The 14994-nt window shown below is 34.1% G+C and overlaps 1 long non-coding RNA gene across 1 annotated transcript; it reads left to right on the top strand.

The window, feature by feature from the left end:
• On the top strand, positions 8710-9635 carry LOC107628148. Its single transcript, XR_001617615.2, has 2 exons — positions 8710-9081; positions 9244-9635. It is a non-coding gene; the product is annotated as an uncharacterized LOC107628148 (long non-coding RNA).

The raw sequence follows: 14994 nt of genomic DNA, 5'->3' as shown, positions 1-14994 counted from the left end.
TCTATTGCTTACTTTTATTAAGTTGTTTCTATATTATTTGAAAAGAATTCTATCAGTATCATTCACAGTAACGAAAAATGCAACACAGTTATTCGAAAAGAATTTAAACATTTGGCGTTATTAGATCTAGAGGAGGTGCCTGAGGTGTTTCCTGGGCTTGAGTGTGTCTCTGCTCATCCTGGCTCTCCTGAACGATGCAATACCTCCAAAATGCAGCACAATTTAAAGTCAATTTCAAGTTAATAGAGTCACCTTAAGTTGAGGTTAGTTCCACTACTATAGTCAGAGTATAATTTTTGTGAGTGCTTTATTTGCATGTCTCTGCTTTATTGCCACTATATCTGAATTAAAATTCATCAAACTGATGGGGATTCATCAATAGTCTTAAGTCAGAAACTTTCTGAAGGACTAGGAATTAAAATGCTTTTAGTTGGATTTTTTATTTGATGGACCATTTCTATGATATTTGTGGTAAATTATATTAAATCTGGTTTACTTTGCTTGCCATTGATGTATCAATTATTTTTAGATACATATATAAAGATTACATTGACAGACTATTTTTAATCCTTCAGGTTGCTAGAGGGTGAAGTTACAGGAACAACTTTGAGGCAGATATAAACCATCCACTTGTGAGAAAATTTTGGTTGTAAATTATAATTTGTAAGGGTTCATTTCATGACTAGTTTCTAGCCAAAGTAGGCATTTACTTCACTAGTTATCTACAAAAATAATGAAAAGATTAACTAGTAATCTTAGTAAAGATATTATTTCTAAGAAATTAAGAAAAAAAAAAAAGATTTTGTTTAGAGGCTGCTACCAAATTTATCATTCACAGTATCATTTGTACATAGCACATTTTTTGCATCCTCTTATATTGGATTACAGTTTCTCACTTTCTTGGTTATAGAAGAATTAATCATATAAAATTTTGTTAAGTCCTCATTTATTTGTAGATGGTCTTCTGGAGAGTGAGATTTCATCACCAAAAGAGTTAGGAAGTAGGTCTTTTGGAGCGAGCAACACGGAAGCATGACCTTGCATGATAAAGATTTTATGTATTAAACATTATATGTTAAGACGTATTATTGAAAAATATTACTTTGATACTTTGTTTTTTGGATTATGACTTTTGGATCATGTATGAACTAAAAATTATCTTATGATGTTTGATTTATGGCTATGCCTTTTGGTTATTACGAGATTTTAAAGTTTGAGTTCCGAAAATATCACTTCACATAGGTTGTTTCAATCTTATTTTAAAAAGCATAAAATTGTCATCATAATTAGGTACAAACGGCGGTTAGAAACCCCCATTTTAAATGAAAACGATGCAATTATATCCTGGTAAAAATGGCGGTTAGAAACTGCCATTTTAAATGAAAACGATGCCATTATATCCTGGTAAAAATGGCGGTTAAAAATCGCCATTTTAAACAGAAAATATGCAATTATATCTCGGTAAAAACGGCAGTTAGAAACTGCCATTTTAAACAAAAATGATGCCACTATATCCTGATAAAAACGGCGGTTATAACCGCCATTTTAAAAAACTTAAAAACTGTCATTTTATGTGGAAATAATGGCAGTCAGAAATTGCCATTTTAACCGTCAAATAACTGTCATATTATTCACAGGTAATTGTAGCGATTTTTTGAAAACCGCCGTAATAACCAGAATGGCGGCCAGAATACCGGCGTTTCTTGGGAGCGCCGTTTTTGGTAAAAATGGCGGTTGCAACCACCGTAATTTAAAAAAAAAAACCACCATTTTAACCTTTTTTTATAGTGCTCTTCGACCCCGATCTCAACCACAGGCTCTGCTTCCCCTCGCCTTCCTCCCCTTTCGAAACTACAACCCTGTCGCCGCCTCCTCTATTGTTTCATTCTTCAAATTCAGCAACAAAATTCTTTCAAAATCTTTAAGTCGTTGTCAGCACAAAACCACATCTTGTCACCATTATCCATGGCAGAAACAACCCATACCTGCGTTGAGTAGCCTGAAATGCGGTTCTCTGAACCCGATCCGAATCGCCCAATGGTGTAAGCAAAGATGTATAATGCAGAAGTCTCTTCATGCGCTCCATGGGTTCCGTTAGGGTATTGAATTCCGAGACCAGACGGTTAAGCTTGATGGTGATGGAAGATGGCAAGGATGATGAGATTAACGGTAGTGATGGTTTACTCATCCCAACAGATCGCTCACACTACTCGCATCATCCTTAGATCTAGGGTTTCTTTTCGGCATAGACAGAGGTTGAGCTTGTGTTAGATGATTATGCTGGTGATGGTGGTGCTGGTGTTGTTAAGTCGCGACCAACACCAACGAGGGAGTGTTTGGCGAAGGGGTTAGGGTGACAGCTGAGGAGGAAGGCAAGGCGGTGGTACTGAGCGGCGATGTGGTCGATGTTGGGATTGGGGTCGCTAAAAACATTGAGAGAGAGAGAGGGGGGAGAGACGATGGTAGTAGTAGTGGAGAGAATGGTAGTTTGGAAAATTTATTTAATTTTTAGGGTTTGGATAATTTTACCTGTAAAAGTCCATTTTTTATGGATACAAATGATAATTTCTGTTTTCTATGAGTAGATATATCAGCGTTTTTAACTTTCGTAGGTAAAAATGTTAGTTTACTCAAAAAAATATAATGACCTAATTGTAAATCTAATAAAATTTTAGAGACCAATAGATTATTACACCTATTTCTTTTGCATTTAACATTTAATTTAATTTATGTGATATGTGTTATGAGTTTTATGAGACTAATATTTTAAAATTAATTGTACAATAGAGTTAATGCTTTAAAAAGAGCGTCATAAAACCACTTATAATAAAAGTTTTTATCAGTAAAAACTTTTAATTGGCAAAAAATCGAATAAAATGCTGCAGAATTATGTCATAATATTTGCATGATATCAATACTTAAAAGAGTAAATACCCTATTCGCCCCTTGATCTTTTTTTCGTGAGACATAGTGCACCTTAATCATTCTTAAACTTCAACCAGATTCCCACCCATTAAGGAAAATGGACAAATCGGCCCCTGCTATTAAATGACAAATGGTTGCCCACTGACGTGTTAGGTAACAGTGCCAGTGTCACCTCCAAAAGATTGCCGGGACTAAAAATTCCTTCTCTATCTCTTTTTCTTTTTCTTCTTCCTTCTTCCTTCTTCCTTCCTTCATCAATGGCGGATTCTACTGCCACTGTAAACTCCACGTAATTAGTGAATAATTAGCTAATAAATTAATTAATTAAAAAATGAGAAAATTAAATTTTATAGTTTAATGTGGTAGAATTAAGTAAAATATGAATTTTGACACTAATTTTAAAGATTTTGACCCAAAATTGGGTCGGACGAGCCGAACTGGTCGAAGCGGGCCCAACCAATCCACTTATGCATATGAGCTTTAGCTCATTTGCCTTCCTCTTCATATGAGAAACGCTGAAACGCTCAGCAAAAGGGGGAAGAACACTCCCAAGTTACAAACCCTTGAATTAAATTCAAATCCATATAACTCTCAACTCCGAGTTCCGATCACCGCACCGTCTGTGGCCACGTATTCACCGCATCGAGCTCTACAAAGCCTGGTAACTAATTTCGGTAAAGAACCTTGTTTTCATCTTAGTTTCTCATCCCCCTAATTTTCGAAAATTTGAGAGTTTGGTTATTGAAATTTGATGTCTTGGTGTTTAGGCTCAAATTAAGCTTTTGAAGGATTAGCGGGTTTTGTTCAATTGAGGCTTGGGTAAGGTAAGAATTCTCAAACCCTAGTAAATTCCTTGATTATTTGTGGTTGAGTATTTAAATTTTATATATGGATATAATAATATGTATTAGGAAGCGTATATGTGATTTTGGAACACAATTGTGGAGGTTGAAAGCTTGGTTTAACCTTGAGTGCTGAAATCTTGGAGGTTGGGAACTTTGGAGGCTGAGTTTTAGTTCCAATTTGAGGTGTCTCTGTTTTAGAGAAAAATTGGCCAAAGTATGATTTTGGTTTCTCGTATGTAATATATAATGTTTTGTGAAAATTTAGGTTAGACAACTTAGGATAGGTTGAATTGTGTGTTTGGTGCATATTTAGTGATTTTAGTAAATGTAATATGTGTTAATTTGATGTGGATATTCGATAGGTTGGTGAATGATATGAATGTGGTGGATGGTTGATAAAATGGTGATTTTAATGAACAAGAATGATATATTGATGATTGAGTATAAGGTTGTATTGAATGTGAATTATTGAGGTTAAACTTGTTGAAGTTATATATTGGGGTGCTATGAAATGAATGTCAGTATTGGGATGTGGTTTGGTATATTTTAATGCTGTTTAAAAGCTTGGAGTGTTGGTTTTGAGCTATGAAATTGGTAAAAATAGAGGTTTGAGATTTGTTGAGAAAAACTTATTTTTGACCAAATTTCGGCAAGCCATAACTCGGCCTACGAATCCCCAAAAATGAAAATTGGGTCCGTGAAGTTTACGCCGTTTGAAGAACGGACTAAAAATGATTTCTAATGGAAAAGTTATGCGCGTCGAAAGTTTGGCGTGTAAAGGTAGATTCTGTGGCACTTAACAATTTTTAGCCATTCTGCAGAACTCACGTACGCGAGTACACACTCGACACGGGCATTTTATTCTGTTTTGATGTCCCGCGTATGCGAGAGGGTGTATGCATACGTGAGAATGTAAATGTAAGGGGTTGCGTATGCGGACACTCGCACGCGACGCGGGTACTTTATTCTGTTTTAATGTCCCGCGTGCGCACGAGTTACATGCATACGCAGGACCATGTTTTTCAGCAACATTATTCTAAACCTCTATTTTTACTCTCCAAGACCCTAAAAGGCTAAAACTTAGTTGTAATGATAGTGAAGGGGGCTGAACTATGAAATGGTGGTAACTTGGAAGTGAAGAAAATTTGAGATATGATGAATTATGATTGAGAAGTGCGAAAAATGTTATATAATTGATGAATATTGACTACAATGATATTGAATGAATGAGTATGAATGATATATTGACTTGTGCACTTCTTATTATCTGAGATACGAGTTTTCCTAGGTAGATACAGTGGCTTGCCACCACTTGCTCCAGGTCGAGACTCGATACTCTGTTGACCCTACGTCGCAAGAAGTGGTCGGGCACTTTAACTCCTCGAAAATTCCCCCAATGAGCTGAATTTGATTATGATTGAGAAAAAGTTATGCATGGACTCTTGGGGATGAGCGCACGAGGGACTGTCCAGGGTTAGCTACTGGACATGTTGGGTTGGCTTTATAACCAATAGATGAGACTTATCAGCCATAAGACAGCCATATATCATATGCATATGTGTGTTTTGTTTGATTATGCATTAATTGGGCTTGCCTATGTAATTATTATGCTTACTGCTATATTTGCTACCTACCATATATGTATCCTACTTGTGTTTGCTTTGTCTGTATTGTTTGTCTGTGTACCGAAGTTTTGGAGGATTGGAGGAAGGCGAGAAGCTGAGGAAATAAGTAGAATTGAGTTAGACTTAGGAACCTTAGATAGCTCACCTTGTATTAAGATTTTAAACTTTAACTCTAAGCTTTATATCTGAGAGTCAGAGTTCTAGGATCACCTCTGGCTTTCTCGGGACCTTATATATTATGTATGCTGTGTTGGGTATATTAGTGTGAGAAGATGACAAAATCTTATATTTGTGTAGTGGTTTCAAGGCACGATTAGATCGCTTTCTTTAGATATATATTTGTCCCCATACTTAGTTGCTATAGGGTTGATGACAATACTCTCCTAGGATACAATGAAACCTAAGAATTTCTTAATTAGCAATAGTAAGAAATTCTCAACTCTCTTGAACAAAAAAATCTCTTAATAGTTGATTAAAATGTACACTTAGTACTTGTGTTTCTGAAATAGTGAACAAGGACTTATTTATACATATTGCACGTAACAATTATGATTAGTTACGTATACAAATGGTTGTGTCTTTTCTATTGCTAATAGATACAATGTTTTGAACATACACAATTTTTAAAGAGTTGTGTCCCTTTAGCCAATAGACACAATGTTTTGAACATACACAATCCTTAAAAGGTTGTGTCCCTTCAACCAAATGGTACTAAACGGTTAGTAACCGTTTATTAATATTAATAATAATATTAATAATAATATCAATAATATTAATAATATTAATTAATCAAATTTGTAAATACCATTCAATCCCCCACTATTTACAAAATTTAAATGGCATACAAGTATATGCATAAAGAATGTGTCACTAAGATTAAACACTCTTTTGGTGTAAATTTTAAAGTTCTAACGAAGTAATATGTGTCTAATCGATTAAACCTATACTCCATATGCTAGTACCAAAAATTACACACATTACTTATACCCTCCAAGTTCAAGAGTTTACAATTTTAAGCACTTATATGGCCTTGTGCTCATCATTGTTTCATGAATATTTACGAGAATAAAACTCTAAAATTCTTGATTAGAGCGGCACCACTCTTATATTCATATAGGTAGAATCTTTTGATAGATAATATTATCAGTCCATTAAGAGTTTAAACTCACCCTCCTAATTTATTGTAAATAGTACTAAATCCTATATCTTAGTGCTCCAATTGCTAAATAACTTGTTATTACCCATTAAACCTTGAAACTAGTGGTCTACTAGAATAAGGTTGGGTTCCCATCATTTAGCAATAATAGGTTTTAATCCCATTTTAGCAGTATTCTCTTTAATTTTATCCCTTGACAAACCTTTAGTCAAAGGGTCTGCTAAATTTCCTTGAGATCTTACATAAGTGATGGTAATTACACCATCATCTATTAGTTGCCTCACAAACTTATGTCTCAAACTTATATGTCTAGACTTTCATTATAAACCTTATTATATGCTCGAGACATGGTTGATTCACTATCATAGAAGATTGAAATGGTTGTCGCCTGCTGTGGCCACAGCTTTATATCATATAACAAATTTCTTAACCATTCCGCTTCTTTCCCTGCGGCTGATAAAGCTACAAACTCAGCCTCCATAGTAGAATGTGTAATACATGTTTGTTTCTTTGAGGTCCAACTTATTGCTCCACCACCTATGGTGAAAATCCATCCTGAAGTGGATTTGTTGTCACTAAAATTTGTAATCTAACTTGCGTCGGAATAACCTTCTAAAACTACGGGATAATCACTATAATGTAATGCCAAGTTTATGGTTTTCTTGAGATAACCAAAAACTCTTGTTATAACTTTCCAATGTTGATTGCTAGGCTTTCTGTAAACCTTGATAATTTTCACACACCAAATGTTATATCAGGTCTAGTACAATGCATTGCATACATTAAACTTCCTATAGCACTAGCATATTCTAATTGTGCTATAGGTCTTCCCATGTTTCCTTCTAATTTAAGATTAGGATCATACGGCGTATTGGATTCTTTAATTGTGAGATGATCAAACTTTTTCAATACCTTTTTGATATAATGAGATTGACTTAAAGTAAAGCCAACTTCATTCTTATACACCTTTATGCCTAATATTGTATCAACTTCATTCAAATCCTTCATCTTGAATTAGAAGTTAGATACTTCTTCGTTATACGAATTCCTTCTAAATTTGTTCCGATGATTAACATATCATCAACATATAAACAAATAATTACTCCATAATCTTTAGTAAATTTTGAGTAAATACATTTATCCGCACTATTATGTGAGAAGCCATTTGATAACACCACTGAATCAAACTTCTCATGCCATTGTTTAGGCGCTTGTTTTAACCCATACAAAGACTTAATTAATTTACAAACTTTCTTTTCATTTTCGAGTAGCACATAGCCTTCTGGTTGCTCCATATAAATTTCTTCATTAAGATCTCCATTTAGAAAAGCTGTTTTAACATCCATTTGATGTATATGAAGCTTATGTATGGATGCTAATGCTATAAGAGTCTAATAGAAGTCATTCTTTCTACAGGTGTGTAGGTATCAAAATAGTCTAGACCTTCTTGTTGTCTAAACCCCTTGGCCGGTTCAACCGGAATAACCGGGAACCGGTGGCCTATCCGGTCCGGGTGACATAGAAAACCGCCTGGCAAAAAATCAATGAAAAAACCGGTCGAACCGGCGGTTAACCGGCGAACCGGAAGAACCGTCCGATTTTTTGGCGGTTTAGTGGTTTGCAGCTTCAGGCCAAAACGACGTCGTTTCGGCTTTAAAAAAAAAAAAAAAAGAAAAGGCAAACGCATAGCGCCGAAACAAACCTAACCCACTACCACTAACCCTATTCGGTAAGACTCTGTTCTTTACTCCTTCTTGATTTTGGATTTTGATTTTCTGAGGTTCTGTGAGCTCGCCTGTTCTATGCTGCCTTCTTGATTTATGATTTTGATTTTCATCATTGCTGTTGTTGATTTTGAATAATGAATATGTTTGCTGCCTTCTCGATGCATGGCACTTGTTTTAGACTTCTGGGTTCTCAAACCTGCTTTACCTTCATTTGGTATTTGGCCTTGTTGCCCAGCTTGCCTCTTAAAAGCTACAAGAGATAAGAATAGGGGCTTTCCTTACAGTCCTCTATTCACATCACATTGCTTTTGTCATTGCAATTTGCAAAGGATGCTATAGTATGTCATATCACTTCCCTGTAATCGAAGGGATTCATTCTCTCTAAATTTTTTTTGGTGGGTGGGGGAAGGGGGGATGGGATTTAAGTTTGATCAAATTCGATATGATTGTTGCAGAACATTTTGGCAGTGATTTTCATTGTACAACTTCTATTGGTCTTTATCCATAGCACTGTCTCAATTTATTGACTTCCCAATTTATCGTGCATAAACTGAGATTTGAAAAACATGTGTTGGATTTTGCCTTTTGACCCACTTTTGTGTTTACTTATTCCACTCACTATATGAAATGTGTGATTTTTTTTTTGTGGCTATTCCTGATGAATGAAGAAATCCACCATTAATGAGCTGCCGATTACTTCCATTATTTTCCCTGTCTATTGTTTTTGAAATATATTGCAATTTGTTTAATTTTGCAGATCTATTATATGCTTATGAATGGCGTGGCTGGAGCTTGGAAAGAAGGTAAGTTATCTTTTAATTTTATAGTATATTATTTTCATTAAAAAAAGAAAAGGTTACACAGCTTGCAGGAGATCAGGCTGTTCTTATAAATAATGCTATGCCATATAATTTAAAGACATAATTTTATTTACTGACAATGTACTGTTTAATACCTGAGTGCAGAGAATTTATATGAATATTTCTAGAGCTTTGAATACATCTTCATTTAGGCTTGTGGCAGGGTCAAGCAGTGGACCTATTTAACTTTTATGTGCATAACATCCTTGACCAGCAGCCATTCATAGCCCCGAAAGCAATGACATTGTTTTGGAAATTTTTTCGTTTAGGTTGGTTTATGTTTCTAACATTCTTTGGTACATTTCCACATGTAATTCATGGTTAAACCTAATGCTTAGTTGCAAAACCTCATTATTTGTGCTAAATTGTGGTCTGAGGGACGAGGTGGAATGTTGAATGTGTTCCATTATTAACAATCTATTATAACGAGTCACCTTCATTGTACTCTTAGTTGGAACACTTAATGATAATTATGATTTTTGATGAGTTGCACCTTTGATTAGTTGAAAACTTGCTAGTAATTGTTTCTTTTGAATGTAGAACATTATGGATTTGTCATTATGTGCTTTTTTTATTTGTTTAGTTATAAATTTTGATGTTTGAAGTTGTTTGTGAACCTCTAATATTAAGTAATGGATAATTTATTATGTGAAATTTTAAATTTTATTAAGTTAGAAATTATTGAATTTATATATTTAAAATTATTTTTAGATTTTTTAATAATTTTATTTAATATTTAATTAAATCGGTTGAACCCCGGTTGAACCCCGGTCGAACCAATGAACCATTGAACCAGTGACCTCACCGATTTTTTGACCGGTCCGGTTCTCGCAACCTTGACAAGAACCAACTCTTCTCTAAAATTAAAGCATAACCATAATTAATACTAATATTGTCTAATAACACCAAATATTTAAATCAATATAAATAACACAATATTATGCATTAGTCTAAAATCTTATGCATTTTAAACATAAAACATTAACTTATAGTCTTATAATAACTAATAACACAAAATATTAAGGTTTACAATATTTAAATTCCATATAAGAATAACCATCATCCATCACTAATAACACAAAATATTAATTGTGTATGATGACCGGGCCACCGGGCCGACTTCGGGTAACCCGAACCATGGTCGGACCCGACCCGAAATAATGACCGGGTTTATTTTTGAGACCCTTACCGACCCTAGACCCGGTGAAATCACACCAAAATAGCTCCTAAAGTGTTTGGGGCCAGGCCGAGTCTTCGAGCCGGGTCGGGCCATGCACACCCCTAGAAGCCATAGCCTCTTTGAATGTTTGAGGATCACCATCTATGTTCATAACAATAGGAATCTTGTTTGTTACAGAATTCCTAGTTCCTTCTACCAAAAAGGTGATAGCCTGAGAAGAAATAAAATCTGGACCCAAGTCCTTTTCTTTTCTTACTCTCAAGCTCTTCCTTGGTTCAATCAACTCTTTGTTGCTTAGACATTTATTATTTTGATTATTTATTTCTTGTGAAATATTAGTATCATTTTAGGGATACTCTGAATTAGAAGTTGACTCATTGATACATTTATTTTCAATAAATTCTACTTCTCTTGATTCAACAACTACATTAGACAATAAGTCTAATATTCTATATGCTTTAGAATTTTGAGCATATCCTATAAAAGTGTCTTTTATGGCTCTTGTCCCCAATTTGGTTCTCTTTTGATCAGGAACTCGATAAAAGGCTAAACACCCCCCACACTTTAAGATAATTTAAATTAAGTTTCCTTCCTTTCCAAATTTTATAAGAAGAAACATTTCTATGTCTTGATGGTATTCTATTATGAATATAACATGATGTCAATAATACTTCACTCCACAAATTGTAAGGCAATTTTGCATTTAATAACATTGAATTAACCATATCCATTAAGGTACGGTTTTTTCTTTCCGCCAAACTATTTTGTTGCAGAGTATATGGAGCGGAAAATTCATGCACAATACCATGTAATTCACAAAAGTTATCAAATTTATTAAAAAATTACTCTTCACCTTATAATGATTCAAGGATCACCACTTGTAGATCACGAAGTCAACTTACAAGGATTTGTAATTCATGAATTTGATCTATAACAGACATAGTATCATTCATAATAAATTCAAAATATTTCATCATAATAAACTTATATATTCCTTGTCGTTCAGTATTGTACTTTTCTTCCAAAGATTTTCAAATCTCCAATGGTGATTGAATTGACATATAGAGATCATAGAGTCGGTCGGATAGAGTGTTGAGAATATGACCTTGACATGCAAAAGTATCTTCATCACGTTTCTTCTTCAATTGAACAATCTTTTCTTTCTCTTCTAGTGTGACATTTTCAGCAGCATCGGTAATTGATGTAGCCTTTGGGTCAATCATATATGCAAGATTGAGAATCGAAAGAAGAAACATAATCTTGTCCTTTCAATGGTTGAAGTTTGTTCCATCAAAGTGATCTAATTTGACAAACTCTTGATTCATGACCTTGAATGTAGTGTTTTGATCTTGTGCCATCTTCAAGAAATATCTCTCTAAAATTGTTGGGTATATTAGTGTGAGAAGATGACAAAATCTTATATTTGTGTAATGGTTTCAAGGCACGATTAGATCGCTTTCTTTAGAGAGATATTTGTCCCCACACTTAGTTGTTATAGGGTTGATGACAATACTCTCCAAGGATACAATGAAACCTAAGAATTTCTTAATTAGCAATAGTAAAAAATTCTCAACTCTCTTGAACAAAAGAAATCTCTTAATAGTTGATTAAAATGTACATTTAGTACTTGTGTTTCTGAAATAGTGGACAAGGACTTATTTATACATATTGCACGTAGCAATTATGATTAGTTACGTATACAAATGGTTGTGTCTTTTCTATTGCCAATAAATATAATGTTTTGAACATACACAATTCTTAAAGAGTTGTCCCTTTAGCCAATAGACACAATGTTTTGAACATACACAATCCTTAAAAGGTTGTGTCCCTTCAACCAAATGGTACTAAACGGTTAGTAACCGTCTATTAATATTAATAATAATATTAATAATAATATCAATAATATTAATAATATTAATTAATCAAATTTGTAAATACTCTTCATGCTGGCACCATTACCATGCGGAGAACTCCCGGTTCTCATCCCATACATGTGTTATCTTTTTAGATGCAGGTCAAGAACCACCTCACTAGGCATCTGGACTTACTCTGCAGCGAAGTGGGATTTTTGGATGTTGTATCTTGCTATGTTTAGATGTATCTATATGTATAGAATTCTCCTTGTATATATGCTTTACTTTTGTGCCTCATAGAGGCTTGATGGAGACATAGGGTATGTTTTGAGTATTTTGCATATTGGGATTGTGTGTGTGTATGTGTGTTCTCCGGCCAGCCGTAGCTTTGCAGGTTGAGCCCCGAGCTTGATTATTTTGTATCCTTAACACTCCGATCCTATTATATATGTATGTATCTATACTTTCTTTATACGCAAGTAATCGTTGTCTTGAGCATTGTGCTTTTATTTTTCACAATTTGCTTAAACCAACCTTCAAGACTCCTCAAATATTATATTCGTTCACTTATACTATGTATGTACAATTTATTTTAGAGGTCGTAATACCACACTACCTCTGTTTTATGGCTTAAGCGTAAAGCTTTGTGTGGTAGGGTGTTACAGCCACCCCTTACACAACCACTAAACCACATTCTCCATTCAGCTTAAGGATCCACCATCCAAAATCCTTTCAACCTCTTACACACACCCCCTCTCTACCTCTTCTTCTTCTTCAATGTGCTTTCTTTTAACACACAGAGAAATAGTTTCAAGCTACGATTTTTTCTCTTCTTTTTCTTGTCCTGTGAAGTGCTTCACCACTATTTGATGCCACCGCTCTCTGCCGCATTTGCCACCATTTCTTTCTTCCTCCATTGCCGATAGCTCTATGCTCTCTGCTATCTACAGAGCTCTGCCACCACTTGAAGCTTTTCACGTTCTGCCGTCTGCACCCTCTCGCTCGCCACCTCTTTCTCCTTGTTCTTTGTCGCCAACAGAACCCTAACACTATCGAGGTCAGGTGCGTCATCATCCTAATTGTTTTAATCTTCCACAAATTTCTCTTATTTTCTCTTTAGTTTTATTCAATTGGTTGATGTTATGGTTTGGCTCACAAAGTCAGGAGCTTGCGAAGAGAAGAGTAGGGGATCAACGTGAAACAGTGATTGTGTAAGAGATTGGAAAGGTTTTGGATGGTGAGGATTGGAAGGATTTTGGATGGTGAATCCTTGAGGTGAATGAGGAATGAGGTTTAGTGGTTGTGTAAGGGGTGCAGTAGAATTCGCCATTGATGAAGAAAAGAAGAAGTAGAAAAAGAGATAGAAAGGGGGTTTTTAGTCTCTGTAACTTTTTGGAGGTGACACTTGGCACTGTTACCTGACACGTCAGCAAGCAACTGTTTGTCATCCGATAACAGAGGTCGATTTATCTATTTTTCTTAATGGATAAGAGCCTGATTGAGATTTTAAAATAATTAAGATGCATTATGTTTCACATAAAAAAAATCAAAAAGTGAACAAGGATGTTTACTCAATTTTTTTTTATATATAGAATTTTAAACTTGTCATAATAGTTAGCTTTTATGGAGATAGTTTTTTGAAAATCTTACAATTCATTGCTATATGCAATTATCCAAAAGTGTTAATAAAATCGATTAGAATAAGATAATAATATAAATGAAGTTACTAGAAAAGTACCATTATTTCTCCATCACTTATAAAATAGCTGTAATTTATGCCGCCAGTTTTGGCCCTTAAATCATGCAAACATACATAACAAAAAAGAGTAGTAATATTATATTATTTGGACACAAATTAATAATGCATATATTAAATTACAACAACATTAGTCTTATAATTATGAATAATATATTACTAATTAATTATATAAAAAAATGCATCTAAATCTGAATAGTTATGCAATGCAATGACAAGCTAATAAGGGCCATGAAGGGATGCAGATGTGAGACAACACAGTACAGTACTGATTTATTTATTTATTTATTTGTTAATAATATATAAAATAAGCTTCTGATCTGATGAATGTAATGTTCCACAACCTGAATTATGTCAACAAATTGATATAAATGTTTGTATAAAAATGTGCCATCTATGATTCCTAAGAATAAATCAGCAGCAGATGCGAAAACGTGACACACCGTGGCCAGCTAGCTACTTCCATGAGAAATTGTTCCCTTTTTCTTTATTAATTACATACTTTTATATTATTTTGCCTTTCAAAATTCCCATATGCATGTATTATAAGATGGGAATGACAATACTATCCCAATATACAGTATCGTTCTTGTTCCTGCTTTTAATTAGGTCAGGCGAATAATAATTACCTGACCGAAATTTAAAAGGATTTTTTTTAATGATATTTTAATAATTTTAAATATGTAATATTATATAATATATTTTATTAGTGTGCCATCTATGATTCCTAAGAATAAATCAGCAGCAGATGCGAAAACGTGACACACCGTGGCCAGCTAGCTACTTCCATGAGAAATTGTTCCCTTTTTCTTTATTAATTACATACTTTTATATTATTTTGCCTTTCAAAATTCCCATATGCATGTATTATAAGATGGGAATGACAATACTATCCCAATATACAGTATCGTTCTTGTTCCTGCTTTTAATTAGGTCAGGCGAATAATAATTACCTGACCGAAATTTAAAAGGATTTTTTTTAATGATATTTTAATAATTTTAAATATGTAATATTATATAATATATTTTATTAGTATAAATAATAAAATTATATTTGAGTGAGGTGA

This window comes from Arachis ipaensis, chromosome B02, assembly GCF_000816755.2.
Source record: "Arachis ipaensis cultivar K30076 chromosome B02, Araip1.1, whole genome shotgun sequence".
NCBI classification, from domain to species: Eukaryota; Viridiplantae; Streptophyta; class Magnoliopsida; order Fabales; family Fabaceae; genus Arachis; species Arachis ipaensis.
This window is presented reverse-complemented; position numbering and strand designations above follow the sequence as displayed.